Below are 14,584 nucleotides of genomic sequence, written 5' to 3' on the forward strand. Positions count from 1 at the left end.
ATAATAAAAATTAATAAAATAAAATAAAAACAAGCAATAATAAAAATTAATAAAATAAAATAAAAACAAGCAATAATAAAAATTAATAAAATAAAAAATAAAAAGCAATAATAAAAATTTAAAAAAATAAATAAAATAAGTATTTTATATTTTTAAAAATAATTTAAAAACCCCAAAAAACCAAGGCAGATTAACTCAGCTTTCCTCCAACTCCTCCTCCTCCTCTGGCCCAATGATGCCCTGGCCTAAGTTCAGGCACCCTTCCTCCGGCTCCTTCTTCCTCCTCCTCCTCCTCCTCCTCCTCTCCCCCCTCCTCCTCCATATGAAGGCTGGCACGCGTGCGGAGGGAAGCAGGGCAGGTGCGCGCGTGGAGGGAAGTGGGGAAGGCGCGCACGCTGCCCCTGGCCCCTGCTGAAGCTTGGGCGGTGTGCAAGCCCTCCCAGTGGGGGCGCGGTGGCGGCGGCGCTTCTGCCGCCCGCCAAGGAAGAGGAGGAAGGCGGAGCCGGAGGAGGAGGTGGGTTGACGCCGCAGCAGCCGCGTTAGCAGCAGCGGCAATGGCTGGAGCGGGCCCCCAAACTGGGAACAAGGCACGGGTGGGGGGCCCAAACCGGACCGGGACCGGGAGGGGCCCCCCGAAACTGTGAATGGCACGGGGGCCGCCGGGTTATGGCAACCCTAGATCTGCTCACCCCGCTTCAGGCTCACCAGCCTCCCAACCTCCAGGGATGCTCCTTATCTGTTTGTTTTCTTTTACAATGTATGTCATTTGCATGCCGCCTTTCTCCCAGAAGGGACCCAAGGCGCCTTGCAGAAATGGAGCAGGCAAGGAAGAGCAGGCCTATAATTAGAAGGAGAAAGAGGAGGAGGAGAAAGCAGATAAGAAGGAATTCAATTCCTTTGAGATGTGGTGCTGGGGAAGAGTGCTGAGGGTGCCCTGGACATCCATGGCCTCATTCCCACTCACAAATAAACCGATTTATTTGGATCAATTTGACAGTGGAGTGTGGTTCACACTAGCCCCGATCACATCCCTGTAAAATAACCACTTGTGGTTTACATTCACAGATGACTCAATTTAAAATGGACCTGAGAGGAAATGTAAATCAATTCCCATCCGCATCTGGTTCACACTTGCATGGAACCAATTAATCCAAAAAGATGCAGAAAAAAAATCAGTGTCAAAAAGATATGAGTTAAATGGCTCTAGCATTTGGGCCTCCTCTCTGAATCGCTTCAGCGATTTGGTTCAAGTGGGAACCAGGGTCATTTGAACCGGTTCAAACCAATTTGCAATCCAGTTTAAAAGGTTGTGGGAGACAAAGGGATGAGTCCTAAAACAGTTGATCAGGACTGGGATCTACTTAGAAGCCATAATGACAAAACTGTGGTGGTTGTACTTCAGACACATTATGAGAAGGCACAATTCATTGGAAAAAACAATAATGCTGGGAAAGGTGGAGGGAAGTAGAAAGAGAGGAAGACCAAAGGCTAGACTGATGGATTCTTTAAAGGAGGTCACTGCTATGAATTTACAGGAACTAAGCGGAGCAATGGCAGAAAGGAGGTCTTGGAGATGTCTCATCCACAGGTTCGCCATGAGTCAAAATCAGTTCGAAAGTGGTTAACAATTTATCATCTGATTACCATCCATTGGGACAGGAATTACCAAATGTTCATTCATTCGTTCATTCATTTTTATGCTGCCTTTCTCCCAGAAAGGGACTCGAGGCGGCTCACAAGATAAAAACATTTTTTTAAAAGTTACAATAAGATTTTTAAAAAGCAATTAAATCTATCTAGTTAAAACAGTAAAAAATGAAGATAAAATCATACAAAATTTAAAAAAACAGAACTAAAACACACACACCTCCATATAAAAGCAGCCCTTTCATGATTATATATTTTAAAAACCTGCTTGAACAAAAACATTTTTGCTTGCTGGAGAAAGGAAAAGAGAGAGGGGGCCAGCCGAGCCTAGTCTCCAAAGGAAGGGAATACTTTTCCCTTCAGGGCACATAATGTGCCCTTACTTAAGAAAGAAAGCTGTACAGTATTTTGCCACAGATTAGAGATGTGTTTGTTGTTGTGTGCCTCAAAGTCATTTTGGACTTATAGAGACCCTAAGACCTCACCACAGGATTTTCTTCAGAGGAGGTTTGCCATTGCCATCTTCTGAGGCTGAGAGAGTTGATTTGTCCAGGGACATCCAGTGGGTTTTTATGCTCAAGAAGGGATTTGAACCCTAGTCTCCAGTCGTAGTCCAACACTTAAACTGCTACACCACACTGGCCCTCATACTGAGATATAAAAAATGCCATGTTCTGAGTAATTGGGCCACTTTACCAGAGCACAAAATAATGTTGATTAATTTCTTATGAATACAAGAAAGTATTAGGAATATACAGTAGAGTCTCGATTATCCGACATAAATGGGCGGGCTGATAGTTGGATAGCCGAAAATGTTGGATAATCTGGAGGGTCCAAGAAAAGCCTTGAAATCACTATGAATTGCAAACGTATTGAAGTTTTATTGCAGTAACAGTAAAAGTAACGTTGCAGTAATGTTATAGGAATAACATTGTAATGTATAAATAGTCCTCTAAAAATGTAAAGAAATCACTGATCAACATTGTGATGTACAATATGTACTGTATAAACAGTTCAGTCCTCTGAAAATGTAAAGAAATCACTGAGCAGCGACATTGGATAATCCGGAATGTTGGATAATCGAAGGCTGGATAATTGGGACTCGTCTACTGTATGTCTTTATTCTTTGCGCAAGTGAAAAAACTAGTCCGTGTTCAAAGAGGCAGGTGTCATGAAATCTTTATTAAAGTGTACATATTTAGCATGTAATAATGGAGCTTCAAGAGTAAGGGCGGTTTCTTTATTTCATCATAAGGCAAGAGACAGATCCAACCATAATAGAAATACTGGGTGGTAGCTCATCCACCCAAGTGAATTAATTCATCCCATTCCAAATGGATATTGCAAGCAGAGGTTGGCAACTTGGGACTGTCCAAATGTTATTGAGCTGCAACTCCCATCATGCCTTGCTCTTGTTTATGCTGACAACATCTGGAGAGCCAGTAGTTGCCCCATCCTGCCTTAAGTCATCAAGTTTACAAGCTTGGGATGCTTAATAATCCAGCTGCTGTCATTAAAAGCTGAAGTAACTTTATGGCCTTTTAACAGCTTCATTTGATTGAAAGAGATAGCTTGCTTGAATTACCTATATTCTGGCAATGCCATGTTTAGGCTATTTCAATTTGGTTTATGCAGCACTGCCTTTAAAAAGAGGTTGAAAACTGTGGTTGGTCCCAAATAGGGCTGCTGTATTAATGAGAGCAAGCAGTTAGCCCATACAGGCGGAGTATTCCTTACCCAGAAGTCCAAAATCTGAAATATTCCAAAATCGTCTGAGATAGCAGCACCTTTGCTTTCTGGTTGTTCAGTGTACACAAACTTTGTTTCATGCACACATTAAAAATATTGTGTATAAAATTAATTACCTTCAGGCTATGTGTATAAGGTGTGTGTGATACATACTGTAAATGAATTTCATGTTTATACTTGGATCCCATTTCCAAGATATCCCCTTATGTGTATGCAAATATTCAAAAATCCCAGAAATCTGAAATCCAAAACTCTTCTGGTCCCAGGCATCTCAGATAAGGGATACTCAACCTGTATTATTTGTCAGATGCTCTCCCAGGCCAGGCCCAGTTTAACAATAGGGTCGTGTTACCTGAAATATCACCTTCTCCTCTATGTACTTACCCAGATGTTAAGATCCTATTCCAAGGATTAATTTGCAGAATGTTTCAAATCCATACATATGGACTACCGTAGTTTAAAATCCCATTCTATTTTAGTGTAGAATAAATCCACACTTTAGTGTAGTGGTTTATGCATTAGACTATGACTCTGGAGACCAGGGTTCCAAATCCAAATCAGTCATGGAAATCCACTGGATGACCTTGGACAAGTCACAGCCTCAGAGGAAGGCAAAGGCATGCCCCCTCTGAACAAATATAGCCAAGAAGATCCCCTTAGGATTGCCATAAGTCTGAAATACTAGGGAAGCGTTCTTAGGCATTGCATGACTGTTAGTTTACGCTTATTTGGGAAACGGCTCCATCAGGATGGACCTCCGAAGTGGAGTGAGACGTCAGAATATATTGTTTTACAAAACAGCTAGGACCCTGACAGAACAGCAGAAGAACCTTAACTGACACCGCGAATTATCACTGACACAGGCTAGCCTGAAGAAGAGCCCTCCCTCCAGTCCATCTGCCTTGGTCCAGGCCTCAGAGAGAGAGAAGAATGCTGGACCTGGTCCCCTCCCCCCCTCACCATTCCCTTCGCCTTTTGTGTCCTTCTTTTAGATTGTAAGCCTGAGGGCAGGGAACCGTCTATTATCCACTCTGTTGTAAACCGTTCGGATTCCCAGTGATTGGGCGGGATATAAATAAATTATATTATTATTATTATTATTATTATTATTATTATTATTATTTTAACCTGTGTTGTTGTATCTTATAGCTTTAATTTTAACATATGTATTAATTTTTACTTGGTTTTGTAGAATGTACACCTAAGGCAGCTTTCTATTTCTATTTTTGTTATTTTAACTTAATTGTATGTATAGCACTGTGTAACTTACAGCACTTTATAAATAAAGCTTAACAACAACAACAACAACAAATACCATGAAGGCACACAAGAACAACTCAAACTCTGGGCAACCTCAACTCAGATCAAAATCACTAGAATTTAAGTTTTCTTCCACCTGTTTTTTCCATTGCCTTGCAGAAAAATTCATACACACCCTTTGATTCCCCCTCCACGCATTTTGTTGTTTTGCAACCTGGTAATAAATTTAATTGGCATTGGAAGCACTTGGTATACAGAAGATAATTAATATAGTGAAGGTACAAAATGTTTTTATTGTAAGTCAAAAGTTAAATAAACAAAAACACACTTTGCTTCATATGCCTTCTTTTTAGATTTTTGATTTTATGGTCTTATGTCTCCTTTGGAGATCTTCAAGCAGAGGCTGGATGGCCATCTGTCGGGGATGCTTTGATTTGGATTTCCTGCATGGCAGGGGGTTGGACTGGATGGCCCTTGTGGTCTCTTCCAACTCTACGATTCTATGATTCTATCATTCTATGATTCAATTTGAATCTAAAATGCCTCTCCATCGACGCCCCCTTGTCATGGGGGAGAGGCTTGCGTACCCTAATGAAGTTGTGAGCTATGCTGGCGGCGGTATAATAACCACCAGTAGGGCCAGACAGGTCACAACCGAAAGGTCTGACCAAGAGTGCCGAAGGGCAGGATGAGCTCTCTAGCCTTATAGCAATCATCCTAGGAGACGGAAAACTCTAATCCTAAACCCGGGCAAATGGTGCTCATCGAGCCCGTAAGGTCAACCATCTAAGAGAAGGAAACTCTAATCAAACCTACAACCTGAGGACCTCACTGCCACCATCCATGCTTGCTAGGCCTCAGCAGACGAACTTTTGGTTTAAAGGGTGAGGCCAGTTCTGTGCACGCTGAGCTCCACCATAAAAATCCATTGCACAGGCTCAAAGAATACATCCAAATGCCGAAAAAAACCCTGTAGCGATAGACGAGGGACAAAACAACAGGTGTAAAGATGCACTAGATGTCGCAGACGCAACCCTGCATGCAGGCGGTTCAGGACTCTCATCGCTTGAGGCTGACCCAAAGATGATAGTCTTGTTCGGCAGCATCCTGAACGACCAAGCAGCCTTTTTTAAGGAGAGCACTACTTGCTCCATATGGAGAGGGGCCTAGAAAAGGTGGCCTAACGAAAGCTCATCCCCATCCATCTTCCCAGTTGGCTAGCCATGGCCAACGGGTATCTTCTGACGCGGTCAAACAAAGACATTGGCGGGTTACAGACCGCCATTTGGGACGTCCTTAGGACGTGCCAGTTTTAAAAAGAGGCATCTCTTCTAGATGCCCCTACTCCTGTTACAGACTCTGTCTGTAACAAATGGCGGCAGCCGTTCCCCACGGCCACCACCATTTTGACATCTTGGATGCCTAGCATCCAGACGTGTCGCAGCAGAAGTGACGCCGTGAAAGCACGCCTTGCGCTTTGTGGCACCACTTCTGGGGCCCAGGAAGGAGTGCGATTTCCATGCTCCTTCCTCGCAGCGTCTGGGAGTCCCGCAGTTTAGAAGCTGCTGCTCCCGGACGCTGCAAGCGGCGCCGGCAGCAGACCGCCGCAATTTGGCGGTCTGTAACACATCAAAGAAACAAAGGCACACACTGACCTCCAAAGGTGCAAATAGACTAACGCTTGCATGCTGGAACATCAGAACCATGCAAGATTCTGCAGATAGTAGACATCCAGAGCGTCGTTCTGCTCTAATAGCCCATGAACTGTCACGACTTAACATTGACATTGCTGCTCTTAGTGAAGTTCATCTCCATGAGGAAGGCAGCATTAAAAAACACTCTACTGGTCTGGCAAACCCAAAACTGAAAAACATCTTTCAGGAGTAGGATTTATGATTAAAAACCTCATTGCCTCCAAACTCGAAACCTTGTCAACAGGTCACTCTGATCGTATCATCTTCTTCTGCCCCCCACATGTTGTTCTCTTCAGTATATATGCTCCAACTATGCAAGCTGACTCTGTGGAGAAAAACAAATTCTACTCAGACCTACGTCACCTCATACAAAAAGTCCCTGCAGAAGATAAAATCATTATCCTTGGTGACTTCAATGCCAGAGTAGGAAAGAACTTCGAAGCTGGAAAAGTGTTTTAGGCAAGCATGGTGTTGGAAACTGTAATGATAACAATTGCCTCCAGCTAGAATTTTGTGCAGAACAGCAGCTGACTATTACAAACACTTTCTTTCAGCAGAAAGATAGCTTGAAGACAACCTGGATGCATCCCCGATCCAAACACTGGCACCTCATTGACTATGTCCTAATGCGCCAGAAATATTCGCAATGTGCGTCATACTCGAGTGATGCCCAGTGCAGAATGTCAAATAGATCATCGCCTTGTAAGATGTAAACTAAACCTTCATCTTAAGCTCAAACCTAGGAGGGGTGGCATCTTAAAGAGGAGACTCCAAGTCAACAATCTTCAACAAGCTGCCATGAGAGACAATTTCCAGGCCAATTTGCAAACAAAACTTGAAGACCACCCTAGATTCTTCCCCTACATTGCTTTGGCAACATATCAAAAACAGCATCCTGAAATCTGCGGAAGAATCCTTAGGGTTCTCCCTCAGGAAAAACCAAGACTGGTTTGATGAAAACAACCAAGAGATCTAGGAGCTGTTGGCAAAGAAGAGAACTGCTCACCAGGCACACCTCGCCCAGCCATCTTGCCATGTAAAAAAAGCAACCTTTCGCCTCGCATGTAGTAAACTTCACCAAAAACTTCGAGACATTCAAAACAAATAGTGGATCAATTTAGCAGAAAAGACACAATGTTGTGCAGATTTGGGTGACACCAGAGGATTTTACAAAACTCTTAAAGTAGTGTTTGGACCTACTTATCAGGTCCAAAGATCCATATGCAGTACAGATGGTCAAACACTAATTACAGATAAAGTTTCCATTCTGAACTGATGGGCTGAACACTTTCAAAGTCTCTTCAGTGCCCACTGAGTAGTCCAAGGTTCAATTATTCAACATATGACACAACAACCCATAAAAAATGAATTGGACATAGCTCCCACTTTGGAAGAGACCCTTAAGGCCATACAGCAGATGAAAAATGGCAAGGCAGCCGGGATTGATGGAATTCCACCTGAAGCCTGGAAACATGGAGGTTATGTACTCCATGCTAAACTCCATGAGCTCCTTGTGAGTTGCTGGGAAAAAGGTGAACTGCCACCATATCTCCGAGATGCAGTCATCTTCACCCTGTATAAGAAAAAAGGAGCAAAATCCGATTGCTGAAACTATCGAGGCATAACACTGCTCTCCATTGCTGGAAAAATCCTTGCAAGGATACTCCTGAACAGATTAGTTCCTGCTATTGCAGAAGAACTTCTTCCTGAAAGCCAATTCAGCTTTACATCTAATAGGAGCACTACAGATATGGTATTTGCCTAGACAACTGCAAGAGAAATGTGGAGAGCAGAACAAAGGACTCTATGTAACATCTGTCGACCTCACCAAAGCCTTCGACACTGTGAGTAGAAAGGGTCTGTGGCAGATCCTGGAATGACTAGGCTGTCCCCTAAATCCCTTAAAATGATTATCTTGCTACATGAAGGCCAGCATGGGCAAGTCAGATATGGCGATGCTCTTTCAGAGCCCTTTCTAATAACTAATGGAGTGAAACAAGGTTGTGTTCTCGCTCCAACCTTCTACAGCATGATGCTCCAAAGGGCTACGGCAGATCTCGAAGAAGATGGCATTTATATACGCTATTGTACTGATGGTAGCTTGTTTAACTTAAGCCATCTGAGGGCTCGCACTAAGACTCTAAACTATCTAGTTCGTGAGCTGTTTTTCACTGACAATGCTGCCCTTGTTGCCCATACAGAAGCAGCTCTGCAGCACCTAACATCCTGCTTTGCAACAGCTGCAGAGCTGTTTGGGCTGGAAGTCAGCCTGAAGAAAACCGAAGTTCTCCACCAGCCTGCACCACAGGAAGAACACTACCATCCTCATGTCACTGTAGGCAAATCTGTGCTTAGGTCTGTTCAGCAGTTCACCTACCTGGGAAGTATAATCTCCTCAGATGCCAAGATTGATAAAGAGATTGATCATAGATTAGCAAAGGCATATAGTGCATTTGGAAGGCTTCACAAAAGAGTCTGGAGTAACAAACACTTGAGGCGAAGCACAAAAATCCGTATGTATAGAGCCATTGTACTGTCTATTCTCCTTTGTGGGTCGCCAACACCTACGACTCCTCAAATTCTTTCATCAGCGTGGTTTATGCACAATTCTAAATATACACTGGACTGACTATGTGACGAATGTTGATGTCTTTGAGCAAGCAGGGATCACCAGCATTGAGGCCATGCAACTGAGAATGCAGCTGCGCTGGGCAGGACACGGTTGTAGGATGGAGGACCATCGCCTCCCAAATATAATACTCTACGGTGAACTTGCCATGGGTCAGCGTAAGAGAGGCGCCCCAAGGAAGAGATACAAGGAATCCCTGAAAAAACATCTCAGGCTTGGCCAAATTGATCACCAACAATGGTCCGCCCAGGTCTCGCATCGAGAGCCATGGAGACGCACTATCCACGATGCTGCAGCCTTTTTCGAAAACTCATGCCAAATGAGTCTCGAAGAGAAATGACAATGCAGAAAGAACCACAACTTAGAAACATCACCCAAGGAGACATTCTGCTGTGCTTTCTGCAACCGGGCTTGTTTATCTTGGATCGGCCTTTTTAGTCATCAACGCACTTGTAGAAAGTGTGGGATGAGTCCTTCCTGAATCTTCGTTCGTGAAGAAAAGCCAGAGAGAGAGAGAGAAGTTCCAATTTGAATCTAAATTGTTTTTGTGTTTTTTTTAATATTGTATGCATCCCAGAGTACCTTATATTACAAGGTAATATGCAAATCTCATAAATAAATAAAACAAAACTTGTTTCCAAGTCGCTAACAGGAGGCCTTGTAAATAATACATTTATTCATTCATTCCATTTATATGCTACCTTTTCCCTAGTGGTGGGACTCAAGGAAACTTAAAAAAAATACTAACACCAGTATAGATTTAAACCATAAAACAATTTCAGTGTGTGTGTGTGTGTTTGTGTGCGTGGCCCCAGTTAACAATCTGGCTGCAGGTCTTTTGGCTCACTGAAGTTTCTAAGCACTTTTCAAAGACAGCTCCATGTGGACATGTTTATCACGCTAGCGAAATCCCGTGGGAAAACGGGAGTTAAACGCAATTTAAAGTACATCCGAATTTAAACAAAACTTGCAAATTCGGGGAGTTTATCACACCAAATTACTTCTAAAACGAAATAACGCAAAGTTAAAACTGCATGAAAGTGGAAAAAGCAGCAGCATTTTTACATTTGGGATATCTGAAGGTAAAAAAGCTGCCATTTTTCTCCGCTTTAACTGCAGTTTAACTTTGTGTTATTTCACATTAACTGCAACATTTGTGTGTTAAATTGGAGGCATTTCCAGGTTTTTTCACTTTAAATTGTGTTTAACTCCCATTTTCTTGCGGGATCTCGCTAGTGTGATAAACTCCAAACCAAATGAATGCAACCAGGGGATGTGTTACCATGGAGTTCAGACAGGCTCTGCTCCAGGAAGAGCAGCAGCTGGCGCATTAGCTTTAACTGCAAATGCTCTCTTGGCCATCACCAAAATGTGGGCCTCCAGACCTAGGACAAATAATGAAACGTCACTCAGAGGACATTTTCATCAGACACCTCTAGACTGTGGAATGATCTGCTAGGAGATTCAATAGCTAAAAAAGCTCTCGGATTTAAAACAGTATTAAATATTTATCTCTTCCACAGGCCCACCCAGTCAATTTTAAACTATGAATTTTAAATCTGAAATCTTAATTTTATGCTGGATTATTTTAGCGTGTCCTGTGTTTATATGTTTTAACTTAATGTGTTTAAATGGTTTTATGTGTTTTACTCTACATGCTATGCCTCTAATCTTGGAAAGAGGCAGGGAAGAAATAAAATCCATTATCATTATTGAGATCATAGAATCATAGTTAGAACAGACCCCAAGGCCATCCAGTCCAACCCCCTGCCATACAGGAACACAGTATCAAAGCACCTCCATCAGATAGCCATCTAGCCTCTGTTTAAAAACCTCCAAAGGAGACTCCACCACACTCAGAGGAGCATGTTCCACTGTCAAACAGCTCTTAATGCCAGGAAGTTCTTGCTCCTGTTGAGATGAACTCGCTTTTCCTGTAGTTTGAATCTGTTGCTCCGGGTTCTGTTCTCTGGAGCAGCAGAAAACAAGCTTGCTTCATCTTCAATATGGCACCCCTTCAAAGATTTAAACAGGGTTATTATATCACCTCTAACCTTTTCTTCTCTAGGCTAAACATACTCCCTTAGGGTTGCCATAACTGAGGAGCTCCGAACCGGGACAAATGTAGGACAAGGCTTTAAAATGTAGACCTTTTTTTTAAGGTCCTACATTTTAAAACCTTGTCCTCCTGCTCCTTCCCGGCTTGGGAGGAAGCCTCGGCCTCCTCTCAGGCCGAAGGATGCAAGGGCTGCTCCTCATCGCGGTGATCACCGCGTGTGAAGCAGCCTCCTCCCGGCCCCCCACTCCCTTCCCCGGCCTTGGTAGAGGCTTGGGCCTCCATAGAGGCCGGGAAGGAGGGTGGAGAGCGCCCGCGATCGCCGCGATCGCCGCGATTGTGGGGCGGCCCCCACTCCTTCCCTGGCCTCTGTGGAGGCTTGGGCCTCCATAAGAGGCCGGGAAGGAGGGTGGAGAGTGCCCGCATCGCCCGCGATCCCGCGATTGCAGGCGGCCCCAGCTTCTCCCAAGCCCCAGAGGCCTGGAGGACTGCTCCGCGACCGCAGAGCCGCTTCCAGGGCCGCCGAGGGGCCTGGGAGAGCTTCTCCCAAGCCCCAGAGCCCTGGAGGACTGCTCCGCGACCGCGGAGCCGCTTCCAGGGCCTCTGGAGGGGCCTGGAGAGCTTCTCCCAAGCTCCAGCCTCCAGGCCCTCTCTGGAAGGGGGGTGTCCGGGGGCGGGCCAAACCGGGGCGGGACCGTGTGGACCCGCCCCAAACCGGGAAAGTCCCGCCCCCAGGCGGGATATGGCAAGCCTATACTCCCTAAAAGTCTCTCCTCATGAGGTATGGTTTCCAGACCTTCCACCATTTTGGTCACCCTTCTCTGGACACACTTAAGCTCATCAGCATCTTTTTGAATTGTGGTGCCCAGAACATCACCACCACCATCAACATCATGGCACTAACTCAGGAGCCCCATCTAGCACAGGTTGCATCCCTAATCCCTATCACCTTTTCGAGTTGACCAGAAACACCTGTGTCTTGTCTGGATTGAGCTTCAGTTTGTTTACCCCAGTCCAGAACCATAGATGCAAGGCATTGATTTGTCTTCTTTGGAATTAGATGGGTAAAAAAGTAATAGGAACAAGCTAACTTCAAGCATCAATTGTGCTGTAATCAGGGACATCACTAACAGGATGCAGGAGTGAGAGGCTGCACGAGGTGACACACTAAGGGAGTGTGACAACAATGCTCTCCAAACATGTTTTTTGGCAGAAACAGGCTGTGTGTTCGCCTGCATTCCTTTAAAAGTCAGAGAAATAGCGTGAGTGGGAGTGAGGACCAGCAGGAGGAGAAAGGAGATACCCCAGGTTTTTTTAAAAAATCAAAATGTTTCTTTATAATTTACAAATTAAACAATTAATCTTTTTCGTTCCTTTACCAAGATTTCACTTTAACCACATAAACTATGTAATGTAAATACATTTAGGCTGTGCATTTATTAATTTAAAAGTATTATTTTATTTTGTTAGTGTTTTGTCACAGCTATTACCTTACACATCACTGATATTGGAATTACAATTATAAATAACATTAGTGTAATGCACACTGGGATGGAAGCTTTTTTTAACGCTGGAAAAGTTTAAGCGGTGGTACTAGAACAAAAGAAAAATGTTGTACGGGTTGAAATCCCTGATCCAAAATGCCTGAGACCAGAGGTGTTGGGGGGGGGGGTTGAGGAATCTGGAATAGGAGAGAAGAACCACTGGACCTCATCCCCTTTCCCTCCATCATCTCTTCTCCTTTTTTTTCGTGTCTTAGATTGTAAGCCTGAGGGCAGAACTGTCTGATTAAAATATATTGTAAGCCGCCCTGAGGCCATTAGGGCTGGGGCGGAATATAAATAAATAATAAAGTATTTGCTATCAGTGGATCCTTGTTAGCTGGGGTTTGTTCCGATCCCCCATGTTACACTCCATGTGCTCAAGTTCCTTAGTATATGCATAGCATGGGTGTCCCTATATTGGAACATCAGGTAAATATACTTTTTTGGACATTTTCAAACCGTGTATGCTTAATCCGTGTATAAAAAATCCGTTTATAAGAAGGGCCGACTGTACATGAGATATCTTCAAAATGGGTCCCAAGTCCAACAGTGGTTGAATCCCACTGATTGAAGGACTAACACAGGAATCTGTTCAATAATAAAATGTTAACGATAATCATGATGACTAACGGTATATACACAATACGGATGTTAAATAATTTTGTGAAACAATGTTGTGCCCTTGAACCACCAAAAAGCAAAGGTGTCACTACCTATATTACTATTATATAAGTTTTATTTATATAGTGCTGTAAATTTACACAGTGCGTGTACATACAGTCAATTAAAACCGATAAAATAACCTGCCTACGGCATACATTTTACAAAAATAATTAAAAATAATCATTCCCATTACACTGGTGAAGACTGCCATTCTTTTCCCCAAATGTCTCCTCCCAATTTGTCTATTTGTACCTATAGTGTTGGTATTTTAGTTTAAAATAAGGGATAAGGGGAATGTATTTTTAGTTATGTATGTGTTATTTATTTATTATGTATTCTATTGTGACCTGCCTTGATCCTCCTGGAAGATGGGATTAAATAAAATATTAAATATTAAACATATAAACATGTTTCATTCAAACAATAAAATGTACCTCAGCCACCCATGGACAACAACTGTGTAAGTTTCAAACTTTGGAGTATTTCAGGTGTTACAAAGAGGCTCAATCTTATCATGAAAAGTCCAAACCAGATGGGACATCATGTCTTTTCAGGCTGGCCTCTTTGTAACACATAGGCTTTTATTATTATTTTTCGGCATTAAGCCAAGGTAATAAAGCGGTTTCAAACTGGATTTCATCTGCAGTGTGTTTTGGATCTAGCCCTGTTCAAAATGGAACATTTTGGAATTCATTCACAAAATCTAAGTATCCATCCTTTATAGTTTATCAACTAGGGAAATCCTGTGGGAAATGGGAATAAACGCGATTTAAAGTACATTCGACTTTAAACAAACTGCAAATTCGGGGAGTTATCACACCGAATTACTTCTAAAACAAAATAACACAATGCTAAACCACAGTTAAAGCGGGGAAAAGCGGCAGCTTTTTCTTTCAAGATGTTCTGAAGGTAAAAAGCTGCCCTTCTTCTCCATTTTAACTGCAGTTTAACTTCACTATGGCCTGTTACAGACTGCCAAAATAAAGCTGCTTCGGCTCTCTTTGGAGGTATGCTGTTTAAATGATGCATCATCCTAAGAATCAGAAGCTGCACCAAAGCTGCACTCCAGTCTTAGGAAGGAGTGTGGCTTTGGCGCACCTCCGGACTCTTAGGACCCATGCATCATTTATAGCATACCTCAAAGAGACCCAAAGCAGCTTTATTTTGGCGTCTGTAAAAGGCCATTATTTCACATCAACTGTGACGTTGTGTGTTAAACTTCAGGCATTTCTGGGTTTACTTTGCTTTAAATGCATTTTAATCCGTTTGCCACAGGATCCCGCTAGTGTAATAAACTAATTTGTTGTTGTTTGAGTGTTTTTGATGACTGGATGTTATTTTT

Source organism: Sceloporus undulatus, chromosome 4 (genome assembly GCF_019175285.1).
Source record: "Sceloporus undulatus isolate JIND9_A2432 ecotype Alabama chromosome 4, SceUnd_v1.1, whole genome shotgun sequence".
Classification (NCBI taxonomy): Eukaryota; Metazoa; Chordata; class Lepidosauria; order Squamata; family Phrynosomatidae; genus Sceloporus; species Sceloporus undulatus.